The following is a 7,080-nucleotide window of genomic DNA, read 5'->3' as shown; positions in this document are numbered from 1 at the left end:
TGAGAGGACGTGGACGAGAGGGGCGTCCGCCTTCCGGAGCCCCCCCTTTCGGACGAGGACTCCGGATTTGCCCCCCGAAAGCCATCACCTCCAGAGAACCAGGGACCGCCGAGGGAGGGTCTGGTCAGGCTTGGGTACCCCAGCATTGCCTCTCTCGCTTGGGATGCGCGATCGGCAAAAGTCCCTCTCGGAGCTGTGGAAGTTCGGTCTCAGCCGGAGTGCGCAACTTCCAGACGAGAGGGACCACATGCCAAGTCGCCTACCCGAGTCGGGGAACCAGAGAAACAACTGCTTTCTATCGGGGTAGAGAGACGACACTCTCTCAAGTACATTCTGCCAGAGGTGCGCATTCCTATGTATTTGCATTGCGGGACAACGTCCCCACTTTAAGGGGACGAAGTCGGAACTGTACCCGGCCTCAAGTCACTGTAGGGCGGATGCGGCACCTAGAAAATTCCTCATTCCGGTTCTTTTTCACTTAGTCGTTTTTTTTGGCAAGAATGTACCCCAGGATGGCCAAAAAGCCAAAGCCAGGGACTGAGAACCATCGAGCATGCTCTGAGGGGACATAGTCAGAGGGGGCGTCCGCCTTCCAGAGCCCTCCTTCCCACGAGGACTCCAGATTTGCCCCCCCTGACAACAGCCATCGCCTCCAGAGAACCAGGGACCACCGAGGGAGGGTCTGGTCGAAGCTCAGGTACCCAGGATAGCTTCTCCGGCTTGGGCATGGACCGCCAGACAAAGCCGCGGACCGTGAACCATCCAGCCTGCTCTGAGGGGACATAGTCAGAGGGGGCGTCCGCCTTCCAGAGCCCTCCTTCCCACGAGGACTCCAGATTTGCCCCCCTGACAGCCATCACCTCCAGAGAACCAGGGACCGCCGAGGGAGGGTCTGGTCAAAGCTCATGTACCCCAGGACAGCTTCTCCGGCTTGGGCACAGACCACCAGACAAAGCCGCGGACCATGAACCATCCAGCCGGCTCTGAGGGGACATGGTCAGAAGGGGCGTCCGCCTTCTAGAGCCCAAACTCGGCCACGGACTCCAGATTTGCCCCCCTGAATGCCATCACCCTTCAGAAGACCAGGGACCACCGAGGGAGGGTCTGGTCAGGCTCAGGTACCCCAGGATCGCCTCTCTCACTTGGGACGCACGACCAGCAAAAGTCCCTCCTGGAGCCGTGGAAGTTCAGTCTCGGCCGTATTTTGCAACTTCCACGACAAGAGGGACCACCTTCTAAGTCGCCTACCCGAGCCAGAGAACCATAGGAACAACCGCCATACATCGGGGTAGAGAGAGCCCACTCTCTCCTATATTCTCCCGCAGGTGCGCATTACTATGTATTTGCATTGCGGGACAATGTACTTCAATGAGCGGGACAAAGTCGGAAATGTATCCGACCTCCTGGAACTGTGCGGCTGCTACAGCAGTCAGAAATTCCCCATTCCGGTTCTTTTTCACTTGGATTTTTTTTTTTGCAATTTTTTGCCTAAAACGTATTCCTCCAACATGTACTAGCTCATGACACTTGAAATTTTTGAGCCAATTGATAATAACAGCTTTTTAGAGCTCAAAAACAAAAAAAATTTGAGCGAACAAAAAATGTTCGAAAATGACCTCAGCTCCTGGAACTGTTTTCGGTACACCTCCAGAGAGGCTCCCCTGCCTGGAAGTCTGTCACTGCTCAGCTTGAAATTTTTCTAAGTCCCAAAATTCGGTTTTTCATCCAAAATTCAACTTTCTGCCCAGGATCCACAAACTTTAAACCCAGTTGGGGGACCCTCCCTGGGGGCCCTACAACATACTGAAGCCCCCCTGTGGTGGAAGTAGGGGAAATTACTTATTTTTACACAAAATCACAAAATTCCATTTTTTGTTCGCAAAACACTTTTTTGTCCTCAAGAAACTTTTTTGTCCTCAAAACACTTTTTTGTCCTCGAGAAACTTTTTTGTCCTCAAGAAACTTTTTTGTCCTCAAAACACTTTTTTGTCCTCAAAACTCAATTTCTTCCATAATTCGACTTTCCCCCCAAAAACCACACATTCTACCCTCATGGGAGGCACTCTCCCTCGGGTCCCCTCAACATATTGACGCCCCAGAGCGGTGGGAGAAGGGGAAATCTGATTTTTGCACAAAAATCCAAAAAACGCACTAAGTCCAAAAATCCTGAAAATTTTTCTAAGTCCCAACGGTACTTTCTGAAAAGTGTACCCAGGCTCCTGGAAGCCTCCTGGGTACACCTCCCGAGGCGCCCCCTTCCTGGAAGTCTGACACATCTCGAAATTTTTCTAAGTCCCAAAAAATGGTTTTTGCTCCATAATTCGACTTTCCCCCCAAAAGTCACACATTCTACCCTCATGGGAGGCACTCTCCCTCGGGTCCCCACATCATATTGACGCCCCAGAGCGGTGGGAGAAGGGGAAATCTGATTTTTGCACAAAAATCCAAAAAACGCACTAAGTCCAAAAATCCTGAAAATTTTTCTAAGTCCCAACGGTACTTTCTGAAAAGTGTACCCAGGCTCCTGGAAGCCTCCTGGGTACACCTCCCGAGGCGCCCCCTTCCTGGAAGTCTGACACATCTCGAAATTTTTCTAAGTCCCAAAAAATGGTTTTTGCTCCATAATTCGACTTTCCCCCCAAAAGTCACACATTCTACCCTCATGGGAGGCACTCTCCCTCGGGTCCCCACATCATATTGACGCCCCAGAGCGGTGGGAGAAGGGGAAATCTGATTTTTGCACAAAAATCCAAAAAACGCACTAAGTCCAAAAATCCTGAAAATTTTTCTAAGTCCCAACGGTACTTTCTGAAAAGTGTACCCAGGCTCCTGGAAGCCTCCTGGGTACACCTCCCGAGGCGCCCCCTTCCTGGAAGTCTGACACATCTCGAAATTTTTCTAAGTCCCAAAAAATGGTTTTTGCTCCATAATTCGACTTTCCCCCCAAAAGTCACACATTCTACCCTCATGGGAGGCACTCTCCCTCGGGTCCCCACATCATATTGACGCCCCAGAGCGGTGGGAGAAGGGGAAATCTGATTTTTGCACAAAAATCCAAAAAACGCACTAAGTCCAAAAATCCTGAAAATTTTTCTAAGTCCCAACGGTACTTTCTGAAAAGTGTACCCAGGCTCCTGGAAGCCTCCTGGGTACACCTCCCGAGGCGCCCCCTTCCTGGAAGTCTGACACATCTCGAAATTTTTCTAAGTCCCAAAAAATGGTTTTTGCTCCATAATTCGACTTTCCCCCCAAAAGTCACACATTCTACCCTCATGGGAGGCACTCTCCCTCGGGTCCCCACATCATATTGACGCCCCAGAGCGGTGGGAGAAGGGGAAATCTGATTTTTGCACAAAAATCCAAAAAACGCACTAAGTCCAAAAATCCTGAAAATTTTTCTAAGTCCCAACGGTACTTTCTGAAAAGTGTACCCAGGCTCCTGGAAGCCTCCTGGGTACACCTCCCGAGGCGCCCCCTTCCTGGAAGTCTGACACATCTCGAAATTTTTCTAAGTCCCAAAAAATGGTTTTTGCTCCATAATTCGACTTTCCCCCCAAAAGTCACACATTCTACCCTCATGGGAGGCACTCTCCCTCGGGTCCCCACATCATATTGACGCCCCAGAGCGGTGGGAGAAGGGGAAATCTGATTTTTGCACAAAAATCCAAAAAACGCACTAAGTCCAAAAATCCTGAAAATTTTTCTAAGTCCCAACGGTACTTTCTGAAAAGTGTACCCAGGCTCCTGGAAGCCTCCTGGGTACACCTCCCGAGGCGCCCCCTTCCTGGAAGTCTGACACATCTCGAAATTTTTCTAAGTCCCAAAAAATGGTTTTTGCTCCATAATTCGACTTTCCCCCCAAAAGTCACACATTCTACCCTCATGGGAGGCACTCTCCCTCGGGTCCCCACATCATATTGACGCCCCAGAGCGGTGGGAGAAGGGGAAATCTGATTTTTGCACAAAAATCCAAAAAACGCACTAAGTCCAAAAATCCTGAAAATTTTTCTAAGTCCCAACGGTACTTTCTGAAAAGTGTACCCAGGCTCCTGGAAGCCTCCTGGGTACACCTCCCGAGACGCTCCCCTTCCTGGAAGTCTGTCACATCTCGAAATTTTTCTAAGTCCCAAAATTCGGTTTTTTCACCCAAAATTCAACCTTCCGCCCAGGATCCAGAAATTTCACCCCCAGTTTGGGGCCTCATTTGGGACACTCTCAGACATATATTTCACTCTCTGACTTCCAGCCACCGCTTTCAGGGCGAATATTAAGCCCACCAACCGACCGCTACAGGACGAATATTAAGCCCACCAACCGACCGCTACAGGACGAATATTAAGCCCACCAACCGACCGCTACAGGACGAATATTAAGCCCGCCAACCGACCATTAAGCCCCCTTCCGAATCTACTCAGGGTGGGTCTGAGCTGGGGGTCGGGAGTTCACAGCCCGGCCGCGGCCAAAGTGATCCACCTCGGTCATAGTTGTCCCGCCCAAAGGAACAGTCGTTTTGTTTCAGCCGGGCGCGGCCTACATTTGTCTATCTACCGACACCAAGATCTCCATTTTCGCCTTCTGGAGATCCCGCACCCAAGCAGGAGGATTCGTGGCTCCAGTAACCCAGGAATGTGCACCCGACTCGGGCAGCCAACCAGAAAGAGTCCCCCTAGGAGACGTGGACCAAACGGTAGGGGGAACTCCTAGCTGGAGGGCTACCCACGGGGCTGGCATGCACAAAACACGGCCTACATCTGTCCATCTGCCGCCACCAAGATCTCCATTGTCGCCTTCTGGAGATCCAGCACCCAAGCAGAAGGCTTCGTGGCTCAAGTAACCCAGGAATGTGCACCCGACTCGGGCAGCCAACCAGAAAGAGTCCCCCCTAGGAGACGCGGACCAAACGGTAAGGGGAACTCCTAGCTGGAGGGCTACCCACGGGGCTGGCATGCACAAAACACGGCCTACATCTGTCCGTCTGCCGCCACCAAGATCTCCATTGTCGCCTTCTGGAGGATCCAGCACCCAAGCAGAAGGATTCGTGGCTTGAGTAACCCAGGAATGTGCACCCGACTCGGGCAGCCAACCAGAAAGAGTCCCCCTAGGAGACGCGGACCAAACGGTAGGGGGAACTCCTAGCTGGAGGGCTACCCACGGGGCTGGCATGCACAAAACACGGCCTACATCTGTCCGTCTGCCGCCACCAAGATCTCCATTGTCGCCTTCTGGAGGATCCAGCACCCAAGCAGAAGGATTCGTGGATTGAGTAACCCAGGAATGTGCACCCGACTCGGGCAGCCAACCAGAAAGAGTCCCCCCTAGGAGACGCGGACCAAACGGTAGGGGGAACTCCTAGCTGGAGGGCTACCCACGGGGCTGGCATGCACAAAACACGGCCTACATCTGTCCGTCTGCCGCCACCAAGATCTCCATTGTCGCCTTCTGGAGGATCCAGCACCCAAGCAGAAGGATTCGTGGATTGAGTAACCCAGGAATGTGCACCCGACTCGGGCAGCCAACCAGAAAGAGTCCCCCTAGGAGACGCGGACCAAACGGTAAGGGGAACTCCTAGCTGGAGGGCTACCCACGGGGCTGGCATGCACAAAACACGGCCTACATCTGTCGCCACCAAGATCTCCATTGTCGCCTTCTGGAGATCCAGCACCCAAGCGGGCGTGTTCTTTACGAAAAACGGACCACCTGGAAGTCTGTCACAGGTAAAACATTTTCTAAGTCCACAGAATACATATCACTTCCCAGCCATGACAGGGTTCGAACCCGGGTCGTCAGACTCTTGGCAAGCGTAAAAGCAAGCGCTTACTGCTTTTGCCACCATGAGTTGATAGTGAAAGACGGAGCCAGTCGGAATGTCTTCCATGAAAGCGACGCATGCTCGTCAGCGGTGTAGGCGCCATCCCTGTGGTTGAGTCTACCTCAGGGGTGCTGTATATGTGATCATGACGGATGTATCCAGGGAGGGATCGTTACAGAAACGATATGGATGATCCTCAACCGTATAGGCGCCACCGCTTGGGATGTGTCAACCGCCGTGATGCCACGGAAGTGATCATGACAGACGGCTCGAAGCGGAGATCTTTGCCCCAGCACTATTGGTGCTCGGCATCCGTAGAGGCGTCAACCATGTGGCTGGTTCACCCCCCGTGATGAGGTATGCGGATTTCCGGCAAGTTATTTCCGATCACCTCCGCTGGCGTCTTTCACGTGTGGCTGACTCACACCCCGAGGTGCGCACGGGTTACCGGACTGTTATGCTGGACACTTCAAAATGGAGCGGTGAGTAGAAGACATTCGTCCACCACATATAGACATATGACATACGTGCAGGGAAGGTGACCGGTTCTATTGCTTGTATCCCCGCAGTCACCCCCGGACTCCACTTACATGTCCCGTATGCCACAGAGCAACGAAATACCTTTCCACACATCTTAGGAGGACATGTCTGAGGACCCAGAGTGATTCTGATATAAAAGCTGCCCTTGCATCAGCCAAGTTTCAGCTCAAATGCATTGCCGAAAGAGGTACAACTATCCGCTTCAATGACCTCAAGCCTCTCCAGTCCTTGGAGGAGACTGTATCCTTCTTAGAAGGTCGCGGATTTTTAATAGCCAACAAGCCTAGGTTTGAGCATCAAATCCCGCCACTGATCTCTGAAGAGCCCGCTCAGGTACCACCAGCCATTTTGGAGCTCTGCCCAGGCACTATGCCCCTGACGGAGCTAGATTCGGATGAGATCGATATCCCTTTGCTTTTACGGCCTGCAGAAAGCCCCCTGCCCCTGGCAGAGCCAGATGCATCGGATGAGGCTTCACTTTTACAGCCTGTGGAAAGTTTTCAAGAAAGCCCTCGCTCAGAGACTGCCCACACAGGGGCCTGTTCTGACCCCATGGAAGATGAGGAGGTCACTGACGGTAGCGATTTAAGAATTCAGAAAAGGCAGTGGAAGGACAAAAATCGCACCGCTACAAAGATGGCCGGCTTGTATAAGCGACACTCAATGAACGACGCTATGTTCAAAGGTTTCCGCTCATACCTAACCATTACACACGGGGTGCCAAACTGCCA

Source organism: Dendrobates tinctorius, unplaced genomic scaffold (assembly GCF_039654945.1).
Source record: "Dendrobates tinctorius isolate UK_male_01 unplaced genomic scaffold, ASM3965494v1 ptg000615l, whole genome shotgun sequence".
NCBI lineage: Eukaryota > Metazoa > Chordata > Amphibia > Anura > Dendrobatidae > Dendrobates > Dendrobates tinctorius.
Note: the sequence above shows the minus strand (reverse complement) of the source record.